Source organism: Erpetoichthys calabaricus, chromosome 3 (genome assembly GCF_900747795.2).
Source record: "Erpetoichthys calabaricus chromosome 3, fErpCal1.3, whole genome shotgun sequence".
NCBI lineage: Eukaryota > Metazoa > Chordata > Cladistia > Polypteriformes > Polypteridae > Erpetoichthys > Erpetoichthys calabaricus.
This window is the reverse complement of record NC_041396.2, coordinates 124,428,444-124,443,693: the sequence shown is the minus strand read 5'-3', so window position 1 is coordinate 124,443,693 and position 15,250 is coordinate 124,428,444.

The following is a 15,250-nucleotide window of genomic DNA, read 5'->3' as shown; positions in this document are numbered from 1 at the left end:
ATGTTCCTTAACTTCTATGTGTGGAAACCACGTGTATCACATGTGAAATGATGGATTCTAACAGAATTTAACTGTGTAGATCAGATTCTACTAGATTAACCAGCCGTAACACTTGTTATCACTTGGAGTGTTTTTCAGCTCTTGAAACGCGCCATTGTGAAGTCAAGTTACATTCAACTATATCTCAGTCCCACGTGAAAATACTGATGTAAAACTGTTCCAAATGATGTAATACATAGTTCTCTAATGGGTAATAACTCTTTGGATGGTTTCCTAAGTGTTACTCAAGGTAAACATCAACATCTCAAATTCACTTGTTTTCCCCATTGAAACGCATTGGGCAAAACTGATGTTGATTGTTACTCAATGTTCCTTAACTTTTATGTGTGGAAACCACTTGTATCACATGTGAAATGATGGATTCTAACAGAATTTAACTGTGTAGATCAGATTCTACTAGATTAACCATCCGTAACACTTGTTATCACTTGGAGTGTTTTTCAGCTCTTGAAACGCACCATTGTGAAGTCAAGTTACATTCAACTATATCTCAGTCCCACGTGAAAATACTGATGTAAAACTGTTCCAAATGATGTAATACATAGTTCTCTAATGGGTAATAACTCTTTGGATGGTTTCCTAAGTGTTACTCAAGGTAAACATCAACATCTCAAATTCACTAGTTTTCCCCATTGAAACGCATTGGGCAAAACTGATGTTGATTGTTACTCAATGTTCCTTAACTTCTATGTGTGGAAACCACTTGTATCAAATGTGAAATGATGGATTCTAACAAAATTTAACTGTGTAGATCAGATTCTACTAGATTAACCATCCGTAACACTTGTTATCACTTGGAGTGTTTTTCAGCTCTTGAAACGCGCCATTGTGAAGTCAAGTTACATTCAACTATATCTCAGTCCCACGTGAAAATACTGATGTAAAACTGTTCCAAATGATGTAATACATAGTTCTCTAATGGGTAATAACTCTTTGGATGGTTTCCTAAGTGTTACTCAAGGTAAACATCAACATCTCAAATTCACTTGTTTTCCCCATTGAAACGCATTGGCCAAAACTGATGTTGATTGTTACTCAATGTTCCTTAACTTCTATGTGTGGAAACCACTTGTATCACATGTGAAATGATGGATTCTAACAGAATTTAACTGTGTAGATCCGATTCTACTAGATTAACCATTCGTAACACTTGTTATCACTTGGAGTGTTTTTCAGCTCTTGAAACGCGCCATTGTGAAGTCAAGTTACATTCAAGTATATCTCAGTCACACGTGATCATACTGATGTAAAACTGTTCCAAATGATGTAATACATAGTTATCTAATGGGTAATAACTCTTTGGATGGTTTCCTAAGTGTTACTCAAGGTAAACATCAACATCTCAAATTCACTTGTTTTCCCCCATTGAAACGCATTGGGCAAAACTGATGTTGATTGTTACTCAATGTTCCTTAACTTCTATGTGTGGAAACCACTTGTATCACATGTGAAATGATGGATTCTAACAGAATTTAACTGTGTAGATCAGATTCTACTAGATTAACCATCCGTAACACTTGTTATCACTTGGAGTGTTTTTCAGCTCTTGAAACGCACCATTGTGAAGTCATGTTACATTCAACTATATCTCAGTCCCACCTGAAAATACTGATGTAAAACTGTTCCAAATGATGTAATACATAGTTATCTAATGGGTAATAACTCTTTGGATGGTTTCCTAAGTGTTACTCAAGGTAAACATCAACATCTCAAATTCACTTGTTTTCCCCATTGAAACGCATTTGGCAAAACTGATGTTGACTGTTACTCAATGTTCCTTAACTTCTGTGTGTGGAAACCACTTGTATCAGATGTGAAATGATGGATTCTAACAGAATTTAACTGTGTAGATCAGATTATACTAGATTAACCATCCATAACACTTGTTATCACTTGGAGTGTTTTTCAGCTCTTGAAACGCACCATTGTGAAGTCAAGTTACATTCAAGTATATCTCAGTCCCACCTGAAAATACTGATGTAAAACTGTTCCAAATGATGTAATACATAGTTATCTAATGGGTAATAACTCTTTGGATGGTTTCCTAAGTTTTACTCAAGGTAAACATCAACATCTCAAATTCACTTGTTTTCCCCATTGAAACGCATTGGGCAAAACTGATGTGGATTGTTACTCAATGTTCCTTAACTTCTATGTGTGGAAACCACGTGTATCACATGTGAAATGATGGATTCTAACAGAATTTAACTGTGTAGATCAGATTCTACTAGATTAACCAGCCGTAACACTTGTTATCACTTGGAGTGTTTTTCAGCTCTTGAAACGCGCCATTGTGAAGTCAAGTTACATTCAACTATATCTCAGTCCCACGTGAAAATACTGATGTAAAACTGTTCCAAATGATGTAATACATAGTTCTCTAATGGGTAATAACTCTTTGGATGGTTTCCTAAGTGTTACTCAAGGTAAACATCAACATCTCAAATTCACTTGTTTTCCCCATTGAAACGCATTGGGCAAAACTGATGTTGATTGTTACTCAATGTTCCTTAACTTTTATGTGTGGAAACCACTTGTATCACATGTGAAATGATGGATTCTAACAGAATTTAACTGTGTAGATCAGATTCTACTAGATTAACCATCCGTAACACTTGTTATCACTTGGAGTGTTTTTCAGCTCTTGAAACGCACCATTGTGAAGTCAAGTTACATTCAACTATATCTCAGTCCCACGTGAAAATACTGATGTAAAACTGTTCCAAATGATGTAATACATAGTTCTCTAATGGGTAATAACTCTTTGGATGGTTTCCTAAGTGTTACTCAAGGTAAACATCAACATCTCAAATTCACTAGTTTTCCCCATTGAAACGCATTGGGCAAAACTGATGTTGATTGTTACTCAATGTTCCTTAACTTCTATGTGTGGAAACCACTTGTATCAAATGTGAAATGATGGATTCTAACAGAATTTAACTGTGTAGATCAGATTCTACTAGATTAACCAGCCGTAACACTCGTTATCACTTGGAGTGTTTTTCAGCTCTTGAAACGCGCCATTGTGAAGTCAAGTTACATTCAACTATATCTCAGTCCCACGTGAAAATACTGATGTAAAACTGTTCCAAATGATGTAATAAGTAGTTCTCTAATGGGTAATAACTCTTTGGATGGTTTCCTAAGTGTTACTCAAGGTAAACATCAACATCTCAAATTCACTTGATTTCCCCATTGAAACGCATTGGCCAAAACTGATGTTGATTGTTACTCAATGTTCCTTAACTTCTATGTTTGGAAACCACTTGTATCACATGTGAAATGATGGAGTCTAACAGAATTTAACTGTGTAGATCAGATTCTACTAGATTAACCAGCCGTAACACGTGTTATCACTTGGAGTGTTTTTCAGCTCTTAAAACGCACCATTGTGAAGTCAAGTTACATTCAACTATATCTCAGGGCCCCCTGAAAATACTGATGTAAAACTGTTCCAAATGATGTAATACATAGTTCTCTAAGGGGTAATAACTCTTTGGATGGTTTCCTAAGTGTTACTCAAGGTAAACATCAACATCTCAAAATCACTAGTTTTCCCCATTGAAACGCATTGGGCAAAACTGATGTTGAATGTTACTCAATGTTCCTTAACTTCTATGTGTGGAAACCACTTGTATCACATGTGAAATGATGGATTCTAACAGAATTTAACTGTGTAGATCAGATTCTACTAGATTAACCATCCGTAACACTTGTTATCACTTGAAGTGTTTTTCAGCTCTTGAAACGGGCCATTGTGAATTCAAGTTACATTCAACTATATCTCAGTCCCACGTGAAAATACTGATGTAAAACTGTTCCAAATGATGTAATACATAGTTCTCTAATTGGTAATAACTCTTTGGATGGTTTCCTAAGTGTTACTCAAGGTAAACATCAACATCTCAAATTCACTTGTTTTCCCCCATTGAAACGCATTGGGCAAAACTGATGTTGATTGTTACTCAATGTTCCTTAACTTCTATGTGTGGAAACCACTTGTATCACATGTGAAATGATGGATTCTAACAGAATTTAACTGTGTAGATCAGATTGTACTAGATTAACCAGCCGTAACACTTGTTATCACTTGGAGTGTTTTTCAGCTCTTGAAACGCGCCATTGTGAAGTCAAGTTACATTCAACTATATCTCAGTGCCACGTGAAAATACTGATGTAAAACTGTTCCAAATGATGTAATACATAGTTCTCTAATGGGTAATAACTCTTTGGATGGTTTCCTAAGTGTTACTCAAGGTGCACATCAACATCTCAAATTCACTTGTTTTCCCCCATTGAAACGCATTGGGCAAAACTGATGTTGAACGTTACTCAATGTTCCTTAACTTCTATGTGTGGAAACCACTTGTATCACATGTGAAATGATGGATTCTAACAGAATGTAACTGTGTAGATCAGATTCTACGAGATTAACCAGCCGTAACACTTGTTATCACTTGGAGTGTTTTTCAGCTCTTGAAACACACCATTGTGAAGTCAAGTTACATTCAACTATATCTCAGTCCCACGTGAAAATACTGATGTAAACCTGTTCCAAATGATGTAATACATAGTTCTCTAATGGGTAATAACTCTTTGGATGGTTTCCTAAGTGTTACTCAAGGTAAACATCAACATCTCAAATTCACTTGTTTTCCCCATTAAAACGCATTGGGCAAAACTGATGTTGATTGTTACTCAATGTTACTTAACTTCTATGTGTGGAAACCACTTGTATCACATGTGAAATGATGGATTCAAACAGAATTTAACTGTGTAGATCATATTCTACTAGATTAACCATCCGTAACACTTGTTATCACTTGGAGTGTTTTTCAGCTCTTGAAACGCGCCATTGTGAAGTCAAGTTACATTCAACTATATCTCAGTCCCACGTGAAAATACTGATGTAAAACTGTTCCAAATGATGTAATACATAGTTCTCTAATGGGTAATAACTCTTTGGATGGTTTCCTAAGTGTTACTCAAGGTACCCATCAACATCTCAAATTCACTTGTTTTCCCCATTGAAATGCATTGGGCAAAACTGATGTTGATTGTTACTCAATGTTCCTTAACTTCTATGTGTGGAAACCACTTGTATCACATGTGAAATGATGGATTCTAACAGAATTTAACTGTGTAGATAAGATTCTACTAGATTAACCAGCCGTAACACTTGTTATCAATTGGAGTGTTTTTCAGCTCTTGAAACACACCATTGTGAAGTCAAGTTACATTCAACTATATCTCAGTCCCACGTGAAAATACTGATGTAAAACTGTTCCAAATGACGTAATACATAGTTCTCTAATGGGTAATAACTCTTTGGATGGTTTCCTAAATGTTACTCAAGGTAAACATCAACATCTCAAATTCACTTGTTTTCCCCATTGAAACGCATTGGGCAAAACTGATGTTGATTGTTACTCAATGTTCCTTAACTTCTATGTGTGGAAACCACTTGTATCACATGTGAAATGATGGATTCTAACAGAATTTAACTGTGTAGATCAGATTCTACTAGATTAACCATCCGTAACACTTGTTATCACTTGGAGTGTTTTTCAGCTCTTGAAACGCGCCATTGTGAAGTCAAGTTACATTCAACTATATCTCAGTCCCACGTAAAAATACTGATGTAAACCTGTTCCAAATGATGTAATACATGGTTCTCTAATGGGTAATAACTCTTTGGATGGTTTCCTAAGTGTTACTCAAGGTAAACATCAACATCTCAAATTCACTTGTTTTCCCCATTGAAACGCATAGGGCAAAACTGATGTTGAATGTTACTCAATGTTCCTTACCTTCTATGTGTGGAAACCACTTGTATCACATGTGAAATGATGGATTCTAACAGAATTTAACTGTGTAGATCAGATTCTACTAGATTAACCATCCGTAACACTTGTTATCACTTGGAGTGTTTTTCAGCTCTTGAAACACACCATTGTGAAGTCAAGTTACATTCAACTATATCTCAGTCCCACGTAAAAATACTGATGTAAAACTGTTCCAAATGATGTAATACATAGTTCTCTAATGGGTAATAACTCTTTGGATGGTTCCTAAGTGTTACTCAAGGTAAACATCAACATCTCAAAATCACTTGTTTTCCCCATTGAAACGCATTGGGCAAAACTGATGTTGAATGTTACTCAATGTTCCTTAACTTCTATGTGTGGAAACCACTTGTATCACATGTGAAATGATGGATTCTAACAGAATTTAACTGTGTAGATCAGATTCTACTAGATTAATCAGCCGTAACACTTGTTATCACTTGGAGTGTTTGTCAGCTCTTGAAACGCACCATTCTGAAGTCAAGTTACATTCAACTATATCTCAGTCCCACCTGAAAATACTGATGTAAAACTGTTCCAAATGATGTAATACATAGTTCTCTAATGGGTAATAACTCTTTGGATGGTTTCCTAAGTGTTACTCAAGGTAAACATCAACATCTCAAATTCACTTGTTTTCCCAATTGAAACGCATTGGGCAAAACTGAGGTTGATTGTTACTCAATGTTCCTTAACTTCAATGTGTGGAAACCACTTGTATCAAATGTGAAATGATGGATTCTAACAGAATTTAACTGTGTAGATCAGATTCTACTAGATTAACCATCCGTAACACTTGTTATCACTTGGAGTGTTTTTCAGCTCTTGAAACGCGCCATTGTGAAGTCAAGTTACATTCAACTATATCTCAGTCCCACGTGAAAATACTGATGTAAAACTGTTCCAAATGATGTAATACATAGTTCTCTAATGGGTAATAACTCTTTGGATGGTTTCCTAAGTGTTACTCAAGGTAAACATCAACATCTCAAATTCACTTGTTTTCCCCATTGAAACGCATTGGGCAAAACTGATGTTGAATGTTACTCAATGTTCCTTAACTTCTATGTGTGGAAACCACTTGTATCACATGTGAAATGATGGATTCTAACAGAATGTAACTGTGTAGATCAGATTCTACTAGATTAACCATCCGTAACACTTGTTATCACTTGGAGTGTTTTTCAGCTCTTGAAACACACCATTGTGAAGTCAAGTTACATTCAACTATATCTCAGTCCCACGTGAAAATACTGATGTAAACCTGTTCCAAATGATGTAATACATAGTTCTCTAATGGGTAATAACTCTTTGGATGGTTTCCTAAGTGTTACTCAAGGTAAACATCAACATCTCAAATTCACTTGTTTTCCCCATTGAAACGCATTGGGCAAAACTGATGTTGATTGTTACTCAATGTTCCTTAACTTCTATGTGTGGAAACCACTTGTATCACATGTGAAATGATGGATTCTAACAGAATTTAACTGTGTATATCAGATTCTACTAGATTAACCATCCGTAACACTTGTTATCACTGGGAGTGTTTTTCAGCTCTTGAAACGCACCATTGTGAAGTCAAGTCACATTCAACTATATCTCAGTCCCACGTGAAAATACTGATGTAAAAGTGTTCCAAATGATGAAATACATAGTTCTCTAATGGGTAATAACTCTTTGGATGGTTTCCTAAGTGTTACTCAAGGTAAACATCAACATCTCAAATTCACTTGTTTTCCCCATTGAAACGCATTGGGCAAAACTGATGTTGAGTGTTACTCAATGTTCCTTAACTTCTATGTTTGGAAACCACTTGTATCACATGGGAAATGATGGATTCTAACAGAATTTAACTGTGTAGATCAGATTGTACTAGATTAACCAGCCGTAACACTTGTTATCACTTGGAGTGTTTTTCAGCTCTTGAAACGCGCCATTGTGAAGTCAAGTTACATTCAACTATATCTCAGTCCCACGTGAAAATACTGATGTAAAACTGTTCCAAATGATGTAATACATAGTTCTCTAATGGGTAATAACTCTTTGGATGGTTTCCTAAGTGTTACTCAAGGTAAACATCAACATCTCAAATTCACTTGTTTTCCCCATTGAAACGCATTGGTCAAAACTGATGTTGATTGTTACTCAATGTTCCTTAACTTCTATGTGTGGAAACCACTTGTATCACATGTGAAATGATGGATTCTAACAGAATTTAACTGTGTAGATCAGATTCTACTAGATTAACCATACGTAACACTTGTTATCACTTGGAGTGTTTTTCAGCTCTTGAAACACACCATTGTGAAGTCAAGCTACATTCAACTATATCTCAGTCCCACGTGAAAATACTGATGTAAACCTGTTCCAAATGATGTAATACATAGTTCTCTAATGGGTAATAACTCTTTGGATGGTTTCCTAAGTGTTACTCAAGGTAAACATCAACATCTCAAATTCACTTGTTTTCCCCATTGAAACGCATTGGGCAAAACTGATGTTGATTGTTACTCAATGTTCCTTAACTTCTATGTGTGGAAACCACTTGTATCACATGTGAAATGATGGATTCTAACAGAATTTATCTGTGTAGATCAGATTCTACTCGATTAACCAGCCGTAACACGTGTTATCACTTGGAGTGTTTTTCAGCTCTTGAAACGCGCCATTGTGAAGTCAAGTTACATTCAACTATAACTCAGTCCCACCTGAAAATACTGATGTAAAACTGCTCCAAATGATGTAATACATAGTTCTCTAATGGGTAATAACTCTTTGGATGGTTTCCTAAGTGTTACTCAAGGTAAACATCAACATCTCAAATTCACTTGTTTTCCCCATTGAAACGCATTGGGCAAATCTGATGTTGATTATTACTCAATGTTCCTTAACTTCTATGTGTGGAAACCACTTGTATCACATGTGAAATGATGGATTCTAACAGAATTTAACTGTGTAGATCAGATTCTACTACATTAACCATCCGTAACACGTGTTATCACTTGGAGTGTTTTTCAGCTCTGGAAACGCGCCATTGTGAAGTCAAGTTACTTTCAACTATATCTCAGTCCCACGTGAAAATACTGATGTAAAACTGATCCAAATGATGTAATACATAGTTCTCTAATGGGTAATAACTCTTTGGATGGTTTCCTAAGTGTTACTCAAGGTAAACATCAACATCTCAAATTAACTTGTTTTCCCCATTGAAACGCATTGGGAAAACTGATGTTGATTGTTACTCAATGTTCCTTAACTTCCATGTGTGGAAACCACTTGTATCACATGTGAAATGATGGATTCTAACAGAATTTAACTGTGTAGATCAGATTTTACTAGATTAACCATCCGTAACACATGTTATCACTTGGAGTGTTTTTCAGCTCTTGAAATGCACCATTGTGAAGTCAAGTTACATTCAACTATATCTCAATCCCACGTGAAAATACTGAGGTAAAACTGTTCCAAATGATGTAATACATAGTTCTCTAATGGGAAATAACTCTTTGGATGGTTTCCTAAGTGTTACTCAAGGTAAACATCAACCTCTCAAATTCACTTGTTTTCCCCATTGAAACGCATTGGGAAAACTGATGTTGATTGTTACTCAATGTTCCTTAACTTCTATGTGTGGAAACCACTTGTATCACATGTGAAATGATGGATTCTAACAGAATTTAACTGTGTATATCAGATTCTACTAGATTAACCAGCCGTAAAACTTGTTATCACTTGGAGTGTTTTTCAGCTCTTGACACGCACCATTGTGAAGTCAAGTTACATTAAACTATATCTCAGTCCCACGTGAAAATACTGATGTAAAACTGTTCCAAATGATGTAATACATAGTTCTCTAATGGGTAATAACTCTTTGGATGGTTTCCTAAGTGTTACTCAAGGTAAACATCAACATCTCAAATTCACTTGTTTTCCGCATTGAAACGCATTGGGCAAAACTGATGTTGAGTGTTACTCAATGTTCCTTAACTTCTATGTGTGGAAACCACTTGTATCACATGTGAAATGATGGATTATAACAGAATTTAACTGTGTAGATCAGATTCTACTAGATTAACCAGCCGTAACATTTGTTATCACTTGGAGTGTTTTTCAGCTCTTCAAACGCACCATTGTGAAGTCATGTTACATTCAACTATATCTCAGTCCCACGTGAAAATACTGATGTAAAACTGTTCCAAATGATGTAATACATAGTTCTCTAATGGGTAATAACTCTTTGGATGGTTTCCTAAGTGTTACTCAAGGGAAACATCAACATCTCAAATTCACTTGTTTTCCCCATTGAAACGCATTGGGAAAACTGATGTTGATTGTTACTCAATGTTCCTTAACATCTATGTGTGGAAACCACTTGTATCACATGTGAAATGATGGATTCTAACAGAATTTAACTGTGTAGATCAGATTCTACTAGATTAACCAGCCGTAACACTTGTTATCACTTGGAGTGTTTTTCAGCTCTTGAAACGCACCATTGTGAAGTCATGTTACATTCAACTATAACTAAGTCCCACGTGAAAATACTGATGTAAAACTGTTCCAAATGATGTTACATAGTTCTCTAATGGGTAATAACTCTTTGGATGGTTTCCTAAGTGTTACTCAAGGTAAACATCAACATCTCAAATTCACTTGTTTTCCCCATTGAAACGCATTGGGAAAACTGATGTTGATTGTTACTCAATGTTCCTTAACTTCTATGTGTGGAAACCACTTGTATCACATGTGAAATGATGGATTCTAACAGAATGTAACTGTGTAGATCAGATTCTACTAGATTAACCATCCGTAACACTTGTTATCACTTGGAGTGTTTTTCAGCTCTTGAAACACACCATTGTGAAGTCAAGTTACATTCAACTATATCTCAGTCCCACGTGAAAATACTGATGTAAACCTGTTCCAAATGATGTAATACATAGTTCTCTAATGGGTAATAACTCTTTGGATGGTTTCCTAAGTGTTACTCAAGGTAAACATCAACATCTCAAATTCACTTGTTTTCCCCATTGAAACGCATTGGGCAAAACTGATGTTGATTGTTACTCAATGTTCCTTAACTTCTATGTGTGGAAACCACTTGTATCACATGTGAAATGATGGATTCTAACAGAATTTAACTGTGTATATCAGATTCTACTAGATTAACCATCCGTAACACTTGTTATCACTGGGAGTGTTTTTCAGCTCTTGAAACGCACCATTGTGAAGTCAAGTCACATTCAACTATATCTCAGTCCCACGTGAAAATACTGATGTAAAAGTGTTCCAAATGATGAAATACATAGTTCTCTAATGGGTAATAACTCTTTGGATGGTTTCCTAAGTGTTACTCAAGGTAAACATCAACATCTCAAATTCACTTGTTTTCCCCATTGAAACGCATTGGGCAAAACTGATGTTGAGTGTTACTCAATGTTCCTTAACTTCTATGTTTGGAAACCACTTGTATCACATGGGAAATGATGGATTCTAACAGAATTTAACTGTGTAGATCAGATTGTACTAGATTAACCAGCCGTAACACTTGTTATCACTTGGAGTGTTTTTCAGCTCTTGAAACGCGCCATTGTGAAGTCAAGTTACATTCAACTATATCTCAGTCCCACGTGAAAATACTGATGTAAAACTGTTCCAAATGATGTAATACATAGTTCTCTAATGGGTAATAACTCTTTGGATGGTTTCCTAAGTGTTACTCAAGGTAAACATCAACATCTCAAATTCACTTGTTTTCCCCATTGAAACGCATTGGTCAAAACTGATGTTGATTGTTACTCAATGTTCCTTAACTTCTATGTGTGGAAACCACTTGTATCACATGTGAAATGATGGATTCTAACAGAATTTAACTGTGTAGATCAGATTCTACTAGATTAACCATACGTAACACTTGTTATCACTTGGAGTGTTTTTCAGCTCTTGAAACACACCATTGTGAAGTCAAGCTACATTCAACTATATCTCAGTCCCACGTGAAAATACTGATGTAAACCTGTTCCAAATGATGTAATACATAGTTCTCTAATGGGTAATAACTCTTTGGATGGTTTCCTAAGTGTTACTCAAGGTAAACATCAACATCTCAAATTCACTTGTTTTCCCCATTGAAACGCATTGGGCAAAACTGATGTTGATTGTTACTCAATGTTCCTTAACTTCTATGTGTGGAAACCACTTGTATCACATGTGAAATGATGGATTCTAACAGAATTTATCTGTGTAGATCAGATTCTACTCGATTAACCAGCCGTAACACGTGTTATCACTTGGAGTGTTTTTCAGCTCTTGAAACGCGCCATTGTGAAGTCAAGTTACATTCAACTATAACTCAGTCCCACCTGAAAATACTGATGTAAAACTGCTCCAAATGATGTAATACATAGTTCTCTAATGGGTAATAACTCTTTGGATGGTTTCCTAAGTGTTACTCAAGGTAAACATCAACATCTCAAATTCACTTGTTTTCCCCATTGAAACGCATTGGGCAAATCTGATGTTGATTATTACTCAATGTTCCTTAACTTCTATGTGTGGAAACCACTTGTATCACATGTGAAATGATGGATTCTAACAGAATTTAACTGTGTAGATCAGATTCTACTACATTAACCATCCGTAACACGTGTTATCACTTGGAGTGTTTTTCAGCTCTGGAAACGCGCCATTGTGAATTCAAGTTACATTCAACTATAACTCAGTGCCCACGTGAAAATACTGATGTAAAACTGTTCTAAATGATGTAATACATAGTTCTCTAATGGGTAAGAACTCTTTGGATGGTTTCCTAAGTGTTACTCAAGGTACACATCAACATCTCAAATTAACTTGTTTTCCCCATTGAAACGCATTGGGAGAAACTGATGTTGAGTGTTACTCAATGTTCCTTAACTTCCATGTGTGGAAACCACTTGTATCACATGTGAAATGATGGATTCTAACAGAATTTAACTGTGTAGATCAGATTTTACTAGATTAACAAGCCGTAACACTTGTTATAACTTGGAGTGTTTTTCAGCTCTTGAAACGCGCCATTGTGAAGTCAAGTTACATTCAACTATATCTCAATCCCACGTGAAAATCCTGATGTAAAACTGTTCTAAATGATGTAATACATAGTTCTCTAATGGGAAATAACTCTTTGGATGGTTTCCTAAGTGTTACTCAAGGTAAACATCAACCTCTCAAACTCACTTGTTTTCCCCATTGAAACGCATTGGGAAAACTGATGTTGATTGTTACTCAATGTTCCTTAACTTCTATGTGTGGAAACCACTTGTATCACATGTGAAATGATGGATTCTAACAGAATTTAACTGTGTATATCAGATTCTACTAGATTAACCAGCCGTAAAACTTGTTATCACTTGGAGTGTTTTTCAGCTCTTGACACACGCCATTGTGAAGTCAAGTTACATTAAACTATATCTCAGTCCCACGTGAAAATACTGATGTAAAACTGTTCCAAATGATGTAATACATAGTTCTCTAATGGGTAATAACTCTTTGGATGGTTTCCTAAGTGTTACTCAAGGTACACATCAACATCTCAAATTCACTTCTTTTCCGCTTGAAACGCATTGGGCGAAACTGAAGTTGAGTGTTACTCAATGTTCCTTAACTTCTATGTGTGGAAACCACTTGCATGACATGTGAAATGATGGATTATAACAGAATTTAACTGTGTAGATCAGATTCTACTAGATTAACCAGCCGTAACATTTCTTATCACTTGGAGTGTTTTTCAGCTCTTCAAACGTGACATTGTGAATTCATGTTACATTCAACTATTACTCAGTGCCCCGTGAAAATACTCAGGTAAAGCTGTTCCAAATGATGTAATACATAGTTCCCTAATGGGTAAGAACTGTTTGGATGGTTTCCTAAGTGTTACTCAAGGGACACATCAACATCTCAAATTCACTTGTTTTCCCCTTTGAAACGCATTGGGAGAAACTGAAGTTGAGTGTTACTCAATGTTCCTTAACATCTATGTGTGGAAACCACTTGCATCACATGTGAAATGATGGATTCTAACAGAATTTAACTGTGTAGATCAGATTCTACTAGATTAACCAGCCGTAACACTTGTTATCACTTGGAGTGTTTTTCAGCTCTTGAAACGCACCATTGTGAAGTCATGTTACATTCAACTATAACTAAGTCCCACGTGAAAATACTGATGTAAAACTGTTCCAAATGATGTTACATAGTTCTCTAATGGGTAATAACTCTTTGGATGGTTTCCTAAGTGTTACTCAAGGTAAACATCAACATCTCAAATTCACTTGTTTTCCCCATTGAAACGCATTGGGAAAACTGATGTTGATTGTTACTCAATGTTCCTTAACTTCTATGTGTGGAAACCACTTGTATAACATGTGAAATGATGGATTCTAACAGAATTTAACTGTGTAGATCAGATTCTACTAGATTAACCAGCCGTAACACTTGTTATCACTTGGAGTATTTTTCAGCTCTTGAAACACACCATTGTGAAGTCAAGTAACATTCAACTATATCTCAGTCCCACATGAAAATACTGATGTAAAATTGTTCTAAATGATGTTAAACATAGTTCCCTAATGGGTAAGAACTGTGTGGATGGTTTCCTAAATGTTACTCAAGGTACACATCAACATCTCAAATTCACTTGTTTTCTCCATTGATAGACAAAGGGTGAAACTGAAGTTGAGTGTTACTCAATGTTCCTTAACTTCTATGTGTGGAAAAAACTTGTATCACATGTGAAAGGTTGGTTCCTAACTGAATTCTACTGTTTACATCAGATTCTAGAAGATTAACCAACCATAACAGATCTTATCATTTGGACTGTTTTTCAGCACTTGAAATGCGCTATTGTGAATTCAAGTTACATTCAACTATAACTCAGTGCCCCCTGAAAATACCTATGTAAAATTGTTCTAAATGATGTTAAACATAGTTCCCTAATGGGTAAGAACTGTTTGAATGGTTTCCTAAGTGTTACTGAAGGTATACATCAATATCTCAGATTCACTTGTTTTCATTTCTTGTCATACCTCTCTCATTTCCTTACAATGTCTAGTAACGTACAGCTTCTGTAATTGGATTCACAGTTAAAACTCCACCCTTAATTGAGAGGAGACACTTTGGTATACTCCAGAAAAGGAAGTATTTACCTCTGACTTAAATCTTTTTTGATGAAATGCGATAATTAACTATTAAACTGGACAGAATGTGATTTGAGTCCTTAGCCACACAACCCATTAATACTCTACTAATGCTGGTGCATCAAAACAGCCAGACACGTATATTAAGAATCCCTTTAATGCAGGCATTAC